This window comes from Triticum urartu, chromosome 3A (genome assembly GCF_056163025.1).
Source record: "Triticum urartu cultivar PI428250 chromosome 3A, HENAU_Tu73, whole genome shotgun sequence".
NCBI lineage: Eukaryota > Viridiplantae > Streptophyta > Magnoliopsida > Poales > Poaceae > Triticum > Triticum urartu.
Genome location: NC_141875.1, coordinates 627,480,367 through 627,496,144, shown reverse-complemented (window position 1 = coordinate 627,496,144; position 15,778 = coordinate 627,480,367). Strand labels below are relative to the sequence as shown.

The window sequence follows — 15,778 nt, the reverse complement described above, 5'->3', positions numbered from 1 at the left end:
ATGTAAAGGACAAGCTCCCTAGACTCCTATCTTATTATGCGACCGCCAACTGGTTGAATATAGCACGTGCTACCATCTCCCACAGGTTGCACCCAGTAACCAAAGGCTCCCTGGAGTCCGTAGGAGTGAGTAAGGACCACGTACAGATCCATGCGGTAGCTCTGAAGATGACTTGCAAGAAAGTTAAAGTATGTTGTCTGTTAAAAATCATATCATTCCTTCAATTCCATATAGCCCATATAAGCGCACATATTCCAATCCAAATACGAGCCGTGGTAATATGATCAACCCCAGCTAACCACGTCCCAAATAGCGATTCAATGTTAACTGGAGGAGTAATGTTAAAGGCTATATAGATCGGTCTCGAAAGTAATGTTACCCTGTGGATTACATATATGTTATCTTTTATAGTACGATTACATGTATGTTAGTATCTTTTAGAGTACAAGTTACAATAAAAAAAACCATCAAAATCTATTGACATGAGATCTCAATAAAAATGGCTTATAGTTTGAACCCTAGGTTCGCAAGATATTTTATTTTGAAATTTGAATCTCGCGGAAAAATAAAGCACACGCCCTCCCTGGGAAAAACACACACTAAAACTCCCCGATGACAACCATTTGCAAGCGGTATTCTTAAATGATGATTTCGTCTTATGAAAAGTGTTTCTTTAGAGCAAAATCGCATGGTGCGACCATGCTGTCCACCATCCCACCCTGCATGCAGCCGTGCTGTGCTGTGTTGTGCTGAACCCGGTCATCTTGCAGGTGGAACCAGGAAACGCAGGCGTCGGCGCAGTACCCAGCCGGAGGAAAGCAGCGGGTCGTCGATCCAACCCATGACCAGGACCAGGGTAAATCTTCTCCGATCTCTCCACACAGCAATCGTTTTCCCGCGTAGCATGCATGTTGCCGAGAGTGTGAAAGAAGAGCAGGCGCTGCGCGTTTTGTGCATCGGTCAAGGCGGTCAAAAGCGTGGTGGACGCACAGACGGAGCAGCAGTGTGTGGAGGTGGAGCGGGTAAAAAGGCTCGGTCTCAGTTCTTGGCAGATTGTTTCACAAAAAAAGAACATTGGCAGAGGCCAAAGGTGATATGCGCAGGAGCATTTACATATAGCAGGCGAACTTGTGGGGGCAACCAACAACGGTGCATGAGCATGGCTAACAGGAGTTTGACCAGAGGAACGGGGTTTGTCTTGTTCAATGAGACCTGGTGTAGCATGGCCGGCCGGGCACGGAGACAGCCACCCAAAGGCCAAGCACACGGAGGTTCACTTGCTCGACAAGAGGCTGTTGAACCCGAGATACATAAACTTGATTGGCGGGAACACCTTCATATAGCTCGGACTAAAATGTACCCCATTAACAAGCTTGCGCACCGCGGCTGAACGTGTTAGGATTTGTGTGCCTGCACGGCTGCACACGAGTTAAGGCTCGCAGGCATTGCGCTTTGCTTGCCAAGATGCGCCTGCTGCGTGGAGCATGCATGCATGCTCTCTCTTGCTGCTACGATGAAAACTTGCGACGCACTGTACGCGCTGCTGATCTTCTCTCTCAACTGTGCAGCGTATCTCATATCTGCCGTGGTAATCCCGTGCCAGTCTAGGCTTTTGACCGCTGGTCCAAGCCATGCTTGCCTCCCTCGGCTGCTCCGCTCTACCCCTTTCCCTGTCATGTCAGGCCACTACTGTTTCGTGTGATACGGTTGATACGATCAAATCTCCTGTATACTCAGGCGCAGCAGCAGAGCTTTGAATACACGCGCTCGATCGGCTCCATCTACTTGCTGCCAAGAGACGAGCAATGGCGCAGGACACATTAACCCACCGTTGTGGCTTGGGCTACTATAAATCTACCCTACCGTATGCATGCTCACAGTACCCAGCAACAACGCAGATTCCCAGCTTGCCTAGGTTCAAGTTGACAGAGCGAGCGAAAGCAGAGGGAGACTCGCAGCCTCGCACCAGCAAGCTAGCTAGCTTCGCCCGCCATGGCCTTCCGCGACGCGGCCCGCAAGCCGCTCCTGTGGCTCCTCCCGGCCACGCTCATCCTGGCGACCGGCGGCGGCGAGAGCGACGCCGCCCGGCGGCGGCTCTACGCCCCCACCCTGCTGGCCGCCTGGCTGGTCCTCGGCGTCGTCACGGCGGTGCTGGCCGCCAACGGAGGGAGGATCATGCACTTCGCACGCTGGAAGAGGCTGCTGCTCCGCGGGGGGGTGCTGCTCGCCCTCGGCCTCAACGCCTTCTGCATCTTCCTCGCCCTCGACGCCGTCGCCGACATGCTCCTCGGCGAGCAGGGGCCCGTCTCCCTGGGCGTGGCTCGCGTCGTCTGCGCCCTCACCGCCGCCGCCGCCCACCTCGACTTCGGATGGGTCGCCGTCCACGGGGAGTAGAGCGTCGAGTTGTTACCTGTTAGCCGACCGGCCGGCGGAGACTGATTAGTACTTATGTGGTCGAGTGACTTAGTTGATGCGTGGTAGCAGTAGGCATTGTGCGCAAATTGTTAGGCTGTGTCTTCAAAGTTGATGTCCGGCCTTCCGCCGGACACAGATCAACATGCATGTGTAGTGTGGGAAGTGAGTGTTGATGTTGTGTTATCGTTGTTAAGCTAAGGATCTGATCATCTTGTGTTATCGTTGTTACTTTCACATTGGTTTCGGTCGAGGAATGATTTGCACCTTTTTTAGTCGATCCCATGTTTTTTTTAGCGTTTCTGTATGTTTTATTCGGTTCTAGTTCCAGATGGGTTCAGCCGTTTAAGTTAAGGTCTCTTCTAGTTTACAGGAATTTTAGAGGAATTTCATATGATAGAATTCCCCTGGGAAAATTACTTTCCCCTAAAGTTTAGAGGAGCAAACCGCCAAGTATCTTTAAAGAGTAAAATTTTACTCCTCTAAAACTGGATGATAGCCCATCCCGTAAAGTTAGAGGAGTAAAAAGAAATCATCAATTCTTTTAGACTAGCCGCATAAATTTCAAACAATTGCACAATACATCATCAATCATTCAAATATTTCAAGATATACATGCATAACATATCAAACGTTAACAAGCATATGGTTTCACGGATCAAGATTTCAAATTTAAACATGTATAGTTCAAAAGGCATCACATCGATCAAGTTTGATTCAAAACCACCACATCATAGGAAGTTTGTTTGTCGCGGATCGAGCCCAACCAAACACATGAATGAACTCAAACTCCATCCTCGCCAAAGAGATCACCACCACCACAGGAGTTGCCGGGGTGGTGGACCGGACAAGAGATTTTGTCCCGAACCTTTTTTTGGGTGCGCACGACAGTGTGGTTTCTGGCGGCGATGCGCCGACCGGGTGGCGGACGGGTCTTGGCTGCCCATTTTCCAGCCGAAGTGGGGGTCATCGGTGGCGACGAAAACGGCAGAAATGGTGGTCGCGCGGGTGGGAGAAGAGGGGGGGGGGGTTACTCTGCCGCGCCGGGGGCTAGTATATTTAGGCGCCTCTGTGGGCCAATTTTTCAGGCGAGGAGTAAATTGTTTACTCCTCTAATGGTTTTAAGACTTCGCCTAGGTGTCGGTTAGAGGAGTAAAATATCTTTTTTCCTCCTCTATCGTGTTTAGACGATCGACTAGAGATGCCCTTAGTCCTTTACTTTATAGGAATGGGTCCCTAGTCCTATGCAGGATTGAAGGATTGGTTCATATCCTTCATATTTTCAAGAGAGAAAAAACATTACTCATACCTAATAGAAAAAAATCCTATCATCTCATTTCTTACCTTGATCATCTCAAAAAGATGATGTAGATGCGAAAAAAAATTACTCAAAGGATAGGGCACGATGTAAAATAGGCTACCAAGTGATGAAAATTAGCATCTCATGGGGTGCTTGAGAAAAACACCAGCAGTCACGAACCTCTTTTTGCAAATCCCCTGAAGTCCCCTTTGGGGTTGGAAATCCCCCTCTACCAAAGAAGGCGAACGAAGGTTTGGACCTCGTAGGAGATGGCAACCATGGTGAATGAAGGTGAGAACCCTGGGCGAGGGGAATGGAGGGGAAGGGGCAGTGGAGACGTACCTCTGGTGAAAGACTCAGCTGGAGAAGGGACAACAGTCTCGTGCAGGTGGCCGCACCCTCCTCCCATCCTCTTTTAGTTCGTCTCTTCTTTTCCCCCTCCATTCCTCGGGGCTTCTCAAGCACCTAGATCACGGGGAAATTTCGAGGATCACATGGGGTGCCCTCTTCCAAACCCCTACCAAATTACGACTCGGGGATTCATGGGGATTTTGAGCCTCGCGAGGATAATCCCCTGTAAACCTCCCCAAACCCTGGCTAGCAAACGAGGCCTCAATGAGATCGAGCTGGGAGATAACCGATTTGTAGTTATTTTTCTCGAATTTGGACAGGGATAGACCATCGTCGTCAAGTGTTAAGATCAAAGGGCGGATTTTTCTAGCGTGGAAACACGGTCCACAACTCCTATTTCTCGCGTACCACGGTAAATACCATGGTAACGCGCACCCCTGCGATCCCTAGGTTTCATATTGGGCCGACCCAAGTAGGCTTCATACAGGAGAGTCCCTATTCCGGCTAGTTGTGTTATGTCTTTGGTTTTATTTTAGTCTAAACATACTCAAGTTGACCAATAAAGTTTTGTGTGTTTAGTCTAAAAACAAAAGGTTGTGTCATTTCTCTCGTTTATTTTAACATTTTTCTTTTTTTCTTTTCTTTTCTTTTTCTTTTTTTTTAATTTTTTTCTCTTTTATTTTATTTTAATTTTTACATTTCGTTCTGGAACAATTTTTTAATTCATAAATATCTTTTGAAATCAGGAACATTATTTAAAATTTCAAAGATTTTTTGAAACCATAAGCGATTTTTGAAATCGTGAATATTATTTTAAATTAGTAAACATTTTGAATTCATGATTTTTTTAAATCTACGACCATGTTTTTTAAACCTGGGAACTAATTTTGAAATTTTCTCAAAAACTTGAATTGACGAATATTATTTTATGAATCTATGAACATTTTTTGGATAGGTGAACTTTTTTGAATTTTCCCAACATTTTTGGAGTTCATGAACATTTTGTAAATCATCGATTTTTTTTTAAATCAATGAACATTTTTTTAAATCTGGGTACATTGTTTATATTCACCATTTTCAATTCATTAACAATTTTTGAGTTCATGAACATTTTATGAAATCTCGAGCATTAACAATTTTTGAGTTCATGAACATTTTATGAAATCTCGAGCATATTTTGAATAGGGGAACAATCTTTTGAAATTCGGAACATATTTTAAATCCATGGACAGTTTTCGAAATTAAGAATTTTTTTATATCCCGAACATTTTCTTACATTTAATAACATAAGTGCCCAGCCCACACACGGGCTTGCCCAAAATGCATGTTGGGGCACACGAGGGCTTAGTGTATACTCCCTCCTTTCCTAAATATAAGTCTTTTTAGATATTTCAATAAAAGACTACATATAAAGTAAAATGAGTGAATTTACACTCTAAAATATGTCTATATATATCTGTATGTAGTCCATAGTGGAATCTGTAAAAGGAATTGTATTTAGAAACGGAGGGAGTAGATGATTGAGCGCCTCCGATGGATGAGGAAGGCCACGGCCACGTCGTTGGTAGGGGTAGGATGCCGCGTCGCTCTTGGCGGTCCACTCAGAGTATTTACAATGCTGGGCGCCAACGTCGGCACCAGGATCTGATTCCTGGCCGTTACAACAAAATCCTGGCCTATTCCCTGTTTTTCGTTAGCGTCAGAGCAAAGGTAGGCAGCCGATGTTAGCGGACCTTTACGTTAATTTTTCAGTTCGAGTAGCGACTGTATGCTACCAGAGACTCCAGCATAGACGATAAACGTATTTTTTTGCACTAAGCGCCGGCATAAGCATCTCCCTCCCCATTGGAGATGCCCTCAGAAGACAGTGTGTCGGCTCGATCCCATCGCAGGCCGCTAAAATCCTTTTTATCGAGCGCCAGTCCGCATCCTCTGTATCGACCTCCCCGATCCATTCTAATTCACCTCCGGTCGATCTGCATGCCTCGCATCGAGGCTGGATGGACGCAGCCCGTCCGCTCCTTTGTATCCCGTGTTGCTGGATCCGCTACAACCCTAGAATAAGGGTGGACGAGAGGAATGGTGATGGGGGCCGTTGATGTCGGCGACGCAGGAAGAGGATAGAAGAGGAGACGACGAGCGTCGAGCCGCTGATCGATCCGTTCCTCTTTTGTGAGCGAGCAGAAGGGCAGATCGGCTTGGACTACTAGACTGTGCTCGTAACTGGGTTTCGAGAAACGGCCCAGTTCACCACAGGGCTTTTTTTTAAAGGAAGACCATCATGGCTAGCTTTATTAAACGCAAATAGGAATTACATCGTCCAATATCTTGGAAACGAGCCAAGACGGAGGTTCGTCAGTCCAAGTGTTACAAGATTTATTACAAAAAGCATAATTAGCTAGCACATGTGCTACTTGGTTCGCGGAGCGAACACAGTGTTTAAAGATAACCTTCCCAATCAAAGAAGACACATCCACGCATTGTGCGAAGATTGCTGTTGCAGCATCCTTCCAAATTGTTTGTCCCGAACAATACTCAATCACAATAGATGAATCTGATTCAGCTTCAACCCGGTTGAATCCAAGTGAGTTAGCAAATATGAGGCCATCCCTCATTGCCAAAGCTTCCGAAGAGACAACATCAAGCGCATTCGGTATATATTTGCATTAGGCTGCCAGAAAATTACCTTTTTCATCCCTGATTACTGCCGCCGAGGCCCCAGACCCTTCATCTATAAAAAAGGAAGCATCAACATTTAGTTTGACAAACTTTGGGTTGGGCTTTATCCATTTTTGCTCTCTCGGTTCGCTGTTTCTTGAGTTTGCTTGTTGAAAATTGTTTGTAATGGCTAAGACCGACATGGGCCACCTCACATGCATGCAGTGGTGGAGTTTCATCATGAGTATGTTGTCGTCGGATCCACCAGAGATACCAACTCCCAACTGCTATGATCTGATTTATATTCAGATTGGGTTTCAAGGTTAGCGATCTCTCCTCCTCCAGAATCAATTGTTCCAAGACCACCGATCCTGAGCGGTCAGTCTCTTTTGCTTTTTCAACAATCTCTAGTATACCTAAGCCCCTCCAAAGTTCTCTAGCAGATATACAATCAAAGAGAAGGTGCTTGATGTCCTCAGGAGCTCCATGGCATATCGGACAAGAGTCAGCCGACCCAACATGCCTATTCATGAGTATGGACTTTAGAGGGATGATTCCGTGCAGAGCCCGCCAGCAAAAAATCGAGACTTTAAGTGGAATATTAAGTTTCCAAAGCTTACTCCAGACCTCCAGTTTTTGTGATCCACTTGGACAGACAGAATTGTGTGCATGCGATCTGAAAGATCGATACCATTGAACTTTGTAAGCTGATCTGACTAAAAACGTTCCATTCCTCTCTGGATGCCAAGCAATAAAGTCGTCAAAAGCATTCATTGCAATTGGTATTTGCATAATTCTCCTCACGTCCACAGGGTTCATTATTGATCCAATTAGCTCTTCATCCCATGTTCCTGTACTAGGATCAATTAATTCGCTGACATGAGTTAGTACCGAATGTTCTCTAACTGAAATCACTTTTCTGTCTACACTGCCTGGGATCCAAGGGTCAGACCATATATTCACTCTTTCCCCCGTTCCAATTCTCCAGATATATCCCAACTTGAAGTTTTCCAACCCTTTCATAATACTCTGCCAGGTGAACGATGAGCCACTCTTTAGTGTTGCTTGGAGTAAGCTACAGTTAGGATAATATTTCGCCTTAAGAATCCTGGCATAAAGAGACTCCGGGTCCTCTATCAGCCGCCACCACTGTTTTGAGAACATGGCAAGATTAAAAACGTTCACCACAGGGCTTAGTTTTTTCTTCTGGAGCAGAAGCCCCTTAGGACAGTAGATCAGATGGCTAAAAACGTTTAGATCGTGAAAATGGATGACCAGAAACGCTAAAAACGGACGACAAGAAACGCAGATTGCTGAGAGAGCTCAGTTTAGCCTCTATTTTACTGTACTAAATTTACCTTTACCGGACGGCCGTAGTGACCAGACTTCTGGTGGCTCAGGGAGCACTGGACATCCGGTGTGACCGGGCCACTGATTTTTGAATTGGCAGAACGTTAAGTTAAACGGTAACCGGCCCAACTGACCCGCGCCACACTCACTCACTCTACATTTGGGATCCATTTCGCTTGCATCGAGTCAGTGAAGGTAAAAGACCCATGGCATGACCTGGCCAATGGGCTGAGGTCAGTGAATTGGGCCACGATTTGCGAAGTTATCAGTTTCTCTAGCAGTTAGTCGGTTCCACTTGCGCCACCGGATATTTGGACAGATAATTAGCTACCAAAAGAATCATCACTAAGACCAATTTTATGTTGTGTGGCTGATCCTTCATCTAAAGTTTCAGAGTTGTTAATTCCAGCTACAGCACAATGGAATGTGAACTACATCCGTAGTGTATTTCTGCCTGTCGATGCGGACATTATTTTAAAAATTCCGGTGTGCACACGGAATATGGAGGATTTTTGGCGTGGCACCCAGATAGGAAGGGTGTTTTTTCTATTAGCTCTGCATACAAATTTATTATCAAAACCAAAATGCAGCGGGAAAACTGGCTTGAAGGGAGAAGTGGTGCGTCGAATAACTCAAGACAGGAGGAAGATTGGACTACGCTTTGGAGGTTCTCGGTTCCATCTAAAGTGAAAATATTCCTGTGGAGACTGGCACGCCACTCACTGCTGACAACAAATGTGCTAAAGAAACGAAACATGTCTACGGTTGATGCATGCCCTTTGTGTGGGAGGGAAGACTCTTGGAGACACGCACTAATCAGTTGCACCATGGCGCGTTGTATTTGGGCCTTGTCAGATTCAGAGGTGGTGCAGTGTATGGGAGATAATTAGGAGCCGGGTGCCAAGAACTTTCTCTTCGACATGCAGGAGTCGTTGAGCCATGACCAGTTTACAACTATGGTTGTTACCCTATGGTCTATCTGGTACACAAGACGGAAAGCAGTCTATGAAGCTATTTTTCAGAGCCCAAGTCAAACAAATTCATTCATTAACTCATATTTGATGGATTTGCGAGGACTGCATAAATCAGCAACAAGCAGGGTTCCTGGTGCGAGCTTGGGTCCTAGGGTGGCAGAAGTCCAGAGGTGGCTGCCTCCGATGGGGGACAAAGCAAAGATCAATGTCGACGGAGCTGTAGGTCGGCATGGCCATTGTGGAGTGGCAGCAGCAGTATGCAGGGATAGCACCGGGCTTTACTTGGGCTCTTCTCTTGTTGTGTATGCAGGTATTATTGACCCGACTCTTCTCGAAGCATTTGCGTGTAGAGAAGCTCTTGCACTTGCAGAGGACCTGGGAATTCAGATGATGCACGTTGCTTCAGATTATGAGGAAGTGGTGAAGGACATTAAGCAAGGGTCGAGAGGATATCATGGTGCCAACATCCAGAAAATAATTGCTAGAAAAAATGATATGATTTCATGTACTTTCACTCATGAACGTAGAGTTTTTAATTTCAAAGCACATAATCTCGTCAAGTTTATTTGTAATTTAGGTGTAGGTCGTGATGTTTGGTTGGGGTCTCCTCATGACCAAAACATTATACCTTTAATTATTAAGCAGTAAAGAAGGCGAGATTTCTAAAAAAAAAAAAAAAAAATTTGCGCCACCGCTCTTCCCGTGCCTATCTCTGTAGCCGACACGCCGCCGCCCACCGCCGCCACCTCTCCTCATCTCCCATCCCGGGACGGAGAAAAAGACCTAGCAACTCACGTGCTTCCTTCCTCCTCAAGCCGCTCCTTCCCAGGCCGCGCCGCCGCAGCGCGCGAGCTCCTCCACCGCGCACTCCCTCCGCACCTGCCCGCCGCTAGCTGACCAAGGCGAGGTGAGGAGGTGACGTCGTTGTCTTCCGCATTTGAACTTTTGAGTGCAGAATCGTGTACGGTACTGCTCCCTCCGTTCCAAAATAGATGACCAACTTTGTACTAACTTTATACGGAGTATATGCTGCTCTGCCTCTGGCGTCAGGCGTGTAGCAGTGTGCTGTAAGCTAGAGACCGCGTGTGCTCAGTTCAGTTAGAAATGCATGCGTGCCTACCATTTCAGTATGTCTGTCTCTGTCCATTGTTGTGAGAACTTGGGAAATCGAAGCAATTCAGACTTCAGAGTCACTCATTCCTAACATATGTCGTCAAACTGATTGTATTTCTGCTGCTCCCTGTCAGTCATGTGGTTTCTAACGCCGGGTTACTTTTATCTGAAAACTGCACTGAAAACACTCACATAACATACCTGAGGGTCTATGTTGGTTTAAGGACCGTATGCTCGTCACTGTCTTACCGGAATATTTTCAGATCATGATATTCAGTGATGTCATTTGATGCGTGGAATACTGTTATACTGCTGGGACTCATCGCCCATGTGAACATTAATGTCTGAAATCATCTGAAGTTTTATCTTGCTCTTCTGCAGTTGGTCGATCGTTCTAGCAAAATGGGCTCAAAAGCGATCATTCGAGGAAGAAACTGTATCATATGGAGATTGAGCTGCCAGAAGAACCCAACATCTGTTACCATCAGTCTTAACATTCTTGGTAATAATGGCATGTCAGATGATGTCCATTCAGGGAAGTCGGCTTCAGATCATACAACTAATAAAGGGGCTGGATTGGAAAGCTTGGATAAACATCAGCTGTTACACAGTTTAGTTGACGGCGCTTCTCGGAAAGGAAGGCACAAAGTTATTTTACCGTTGCGATCTGGTGCTATGTGGCAGACTCTTCGGTTTGCAAGCACTAATGCAGCTAGAAGACCCGAGTTTGACAGTGGCAATGAACAGGAGGACGATCAAGACAGACATCAAGAGAAAGACGTATCAATGGAAGACTCTGTGGACTCTGCAGTAGAGCTAGGTCCTGCCAAAGCCAAACCCGAAATGAATAATCAAGAACAGTCGTCTGTGAAACAGAAGTTCTGGGCAAGTGTTCCTGTGATTGGTCCTGCAATTGAAGGAGTCACTTCCATGAGCATGTAACCATACATCTAGCTAGCTAATATGCTCTGATTCAGAATTTCAGATTAGTTACTGAATATTGTTCCTCAGGAAGTACTACTTGTTCTTAGTGCTGATTGGACTGGACTCTTTAATTTCAGTCACAAGAAGGACGAGTTCTTTTCAGCCTTGCAGCACTACTGGCTTGGCTTGCGACTGCTGTGGCTAGATGTTAGTATTTCGTCCAGATTACTGCTGAAGCTAGCCAATGGGAAAAGACTCTCTAGAAGAGAGAGAAGCCAGCTGACCCGCACAACTGCAGACATATTCAAGCTGGTCCCCTTTTCGGTTTTTGTCGTAGTCCCATTCATGGAACTTTTGTTGCCTGTGTTTCTAAGGCTGTTCCCAAACATGCAACCTTCAACATTCAAGGACAGGATGAAAGAACAGGTATGGTATGTGGAGTGTGCCCACTATAACTGATGTTGTTCTCTTCTGAATTCTGAGAGCAACTATTGTAGCACAAATGAAAGAACCGTGCGGATGGAAATCTAGGTGGTTAAACACTAGTACCAGGGAACAGATAATAGTTACTTACAATTTTCTTTTTACTTCCGTTTGTTCAGAAGACACATCATATTTATGTCATCCTGTTTATTTATTTTAAAACAAATAATGGCATGCTTTTTTGAAGAAACACCGTGATACTTTACTGTCTATTGTGACATGACCAATGGTAGGAGGCACTAAAAAGGAAGCTCAATGCAAGGATGGGATATGCCAAGTTTCTACAGGACATCGTGAAGGAAATGGCGAAAGAAGTGAAGTTTACACGTAATGGAGAGAATAAGCAAAGGGCAGAGGATATTGAGCAGTTCATTAAGAAAGTATTAGACTTCCCCATATGTCACCATTTATTGGTTCATGTTTACTACAGTACATTATTATTCTGCATGACTTGGATCACTCGGTACTTATGTGAGATTTCAATGGTTAGGTAAGGACTGGTTCATATGTTGATAATGGTGAAATATTGGGTTTTGCGAAGTTATTCAGTGATGAACTAACCTTGGATAATATGAGCAGGTTATTTTGTTGTACTTACGCTTTTTCATTTGTGCCTTTTCTCTTCATATATAATGATGCTTAGGTTCATGTCATAATAACCTTGCAGGCCACGTTTAGTAAATATGTGCAAGTATATGGGGATCCAGCCATATGGGACAAACAATTATTTGCGCTTCATGCTCAGAAGAAAACTGAAATGGTGAGTGTATCTATACTTCACATAACATGGTGTTTATAGTAGCATGTTCGTGTGTGATACCCTGGTTATTGTAGAGTTACATTTGCAAGTTGGTATGACAGATACGTTCCTCTTGTCATCCCAACATCCAGTATATTGATTACTCGGTTCTGACAGTCATAAATTTGTAGAAATGGGCCATTAGAGCTAAAGCTAAGTTGCTAACTTGCCTTTTTTTTGGTTAGTATAAAAGATGACGATATATTAATACAGAGAGAAGGTGTAGCCTCTCTCAGTGAAGATGAACTCCGTCAGGCCTGCAGGGAGAGAGGCCACCTTGGTTTGCTTCCAGTAGAAGAGATGCGTGAAGAGGTGATCTCATAACTTCTCCAGTTATTATACAAATAGTAGTTATTATACAATAGATGCATGTAGTCACTTTCTATTCAACAATGGTTACTAGTCAATAGTTGATGGTTTTATCACTTGAGGAGAATGTGTTTGCTTACTTTCTTGTGCCTCTGCTCAGCTGCAAGATTGGTTGGACCTGTCTCTCCACTGTGAAGTGCCATCTTCTCTCCTTATACTATCTAGGTGACTGAAATTTTCTGATTTATTTATTTCTCTAAATAATGTACCGTGTGGACAAATATATGAACTGTGTAAAGCTGGCAGGTGCCCTGTTTCATCGACTGATTATAATAATTTTTGTAGAGCCTTCACATTTTCTGGCAAGATGAAGCCTGAGGATGTTGCAGCTACACTATCATCCCTTCGTGACAACATATTTGGTAGTGTGGGTCTTAGCTTGCCATCTGAAGATGCTCTTTCAGCTAGGAAGAGGAAGTTGGAGTTCTTGAAAATGCAAGATAAACTTATCAAGGTCATCTAAGCCATCTAATGTTTACTTGGGAGTTACATTATTTCTACTTCAGTTTACCTTTTTAAAGGCATATCAGTTCCAAATGCCGGATTAATCGTATTCTGAGTCGGAGCAATGAACTTATTTGAAGTGGCCCATTTCGTACCAGTAAAGGCCATGTATTAACAAGGGTTGATTTTACTTCCACACTTAACTACTCTAGGTTGGGGAGTAGGGCCAGGGGAGTCCATTTTCCATTTATGCCCACTGCTATTGATGAGTTTACTAGTACTAATGTTTCTTGTTCTTTTTCTCTGTCTATTCTCTGACGCCTTTTTGGCTTGAAAAGTTTCTTTACACTTGTTGCAGGAAGAAGAAAACGAAGAAGAGGACATGGGGAAGTTGGAAGACAAAGATAAGGCGTGCAATAAATTCAGTGTCAAGGAAGCTGGTGATCTGGCAAGAAAGAGAATGTTAGAGAAACAGGAAGAGCTTTGCAAAGTTAGTCAGGCATTAGCTCTTTTGTCTTCTGCATCGGTAAGATTTCAACAGAATATTTGTTTGCACATGCCTGTTACTAGATAGTTATTGAACTTTCTGTTTGTTGATTTATTTCTCTTGCAGTCAACTAGCAAGGAACGTCAAGAATTCCTAAGCCTTGTGCACAGAGAGGTGAATCTAGCGCATATTATTTTCTTATCCACAATAAGGTTAACCAGGGCCTTCAGCCTTCCACAATAAAATTAAGCAGTTGCATTCAGTTCACTATGTTCTAGTGAATTTCATCTCATTATTATTATCTGCAAAAAGGTGGGTTTTATCTGACGATCTCAACCTTCTCGCATTCTCTAAAACACATTATTTTTGCTTTGTGCAGATAGAACTGTACAACTCAATACGTGAAGGTTCTACGACAGAGGATGCCAATGAGGCATACGTAGCTGCGAAGGGGAGTAAATCCGCTAGAAGTTCAGTATCATCGGCACTCATGAGGAAGGTATTGCTCATGTGAACTACTGTATTTATTAGTTTATCAGATCTTTGAAAGTGCAGCAGGTCTGTAGGGTTAACAAAAATGAAGTTTAACCAATTTGGTTGGCATGAGTTTGGGGTTCTCCCGTTTCTAATGAGCATCCACTATCCTGATAATTTACCAGTCTGCTTCTTCATCTTGGCCAACCATCTCTGGCCTGTAACATCTGGTGTGTTATGCTTTTTCTTGCAGATAAATGCCATGCTCAAGGAACTGAAAACGGAGATAGATGATGTAGACACGGCCATTGGTGATGGCTGGCAGCTTCTGGACAGGTAACTCTTTGATCTTTTGTGTATCTAGACAAGTCTAGACGACATGAGGCTAAGATCTGGTGCCATATATTATCAACATGACACGATATTATATTGTGGTATCATGATGATTCCCCGAAGGGACCGGTAATGTACCTGAAGCACAACTTGGACAGTTCAGGCATCGAGGAGCTCATCGGGAGCCTCTCCAAAGATAAAGGTAACCTAACAACGATAGCTGCACGCCTGCACCCCTGTCTCGATATTGCTTGACCGTATTGACACATACTACTGCTCTGTCTTATGCTTGGATTGCATCACAGACGGGAAGATCCTGGTTGAGGACATCGTCAAGCTTGGCACACAAGCTGAGGAAGCGGAACCCGACGACGAATGAACCTATTTTTTTGGTGAGAACGCCTGCCTCCGTGGCCCGTCGACCGAAGGAAATGTGTGTATGTAATCTTCCTTCTGAAGCTTTTGACACGTGAAAGCCCTGTGACCCTCTCTTCTTCCGTTCTGTCTTTTTTGGAATGTTGGGAACCCTCTGTTTTCTCCACTCGCCGGCAAGCAAGCGGTTCGCCTCGGCGTCTGCACATAACCCGCCCGTCGCTGTCGCTGCGTGTGTCGCGGGTGATGGCAGCCGCGCCGTGCCGTGCGTGTGATTCGATTCAACTCGCCGCCGAAACGGCTGCCTGGTTCGCCGCCCGCTGGAATCCTCTGGCTCCGGAACGGGACAAGGGGGGAGGGTCCCCGTCCCGCGCGGAAGATACAAAAGGAGACGTACGTATGTCCGGGATCTCCACAGGGACAAATGGTAACGCCCAGAATTACGTATTTTTCTTCTTCCACTGCTGCGACGATAGGATAGGATAATGCATCGTTTTGACTGACTGACGCGCGTTTGCTGCTGCTGCTGCTGCAGATCCGAGGGCCGTTTATTCATCGGTAGCTGTTCATCCGCCGTGCACGCACGCACGCACGGGCGGACGAGGGGCGGCGAGCTGGGCCGAGCCAGGCCACACCTTTCTCTTTTCTCTCCCTCCCACTTGGACAAACAAGTAGGCCTCCGTATCCATACCCGCGGGGCGCGGGGCGCGGGGCCACCGCCACACGGGCGGACGGCACCGGCCGGCCCACCTTCCAGGTCTGCTTTTCCGGAGGCAGTGGGCACGTAGTACACACAAATGTGCTACATACACTGGGGCCACCGCGCAGTGAGAAAGTGTGCGTCGTCCGTTCTGCGGGCGGCGCCGGCGTGTGGCCACGTGGCGCGATCCTACTGGCCCGGGCGGCGCGTCCTTTCCACGTGAGGACATATGTGT

At 45.6% G+C, this 15,778-nt stretch overlaps 1 pseudogene across 1 annotated transcript; it reads left to right on the top strand.

The window, feature by feature from the left end:
- The first annotated feature begins 10,560 nt into the window (after positions 1 to 10,560).
- LOC147980895 (uncharacterized) lies at positions 10,561 to 15,745 on the top strand (annotated as a pseudogene). The gene is made up of 15 exons (XR_015598748.1): positions 10,561 to 11,096; positions 11,220 to 11,508; positions 11,799 to 11,945; positions 12,056 to 12,144; positions 12,233 to 12,325; positions 12,550 to 12,676; positions 12,834 to 12,898; positions 13,019 to 13,187; positions 13,536 to 13,703; positions 13,791 to 13,838; positions 14,044 to 14,163; positions 14,392 to 14,474; positions 14,513 to 14,673; positions 14,777 to 15,270; positions 15,379 to 15,745. The product of XR_015598748.1 is annotated as an uncharacterized LOC147980895 (transcript).
- Positions 15,746 to 15,778: the final 33 nt, after the last annotated feature.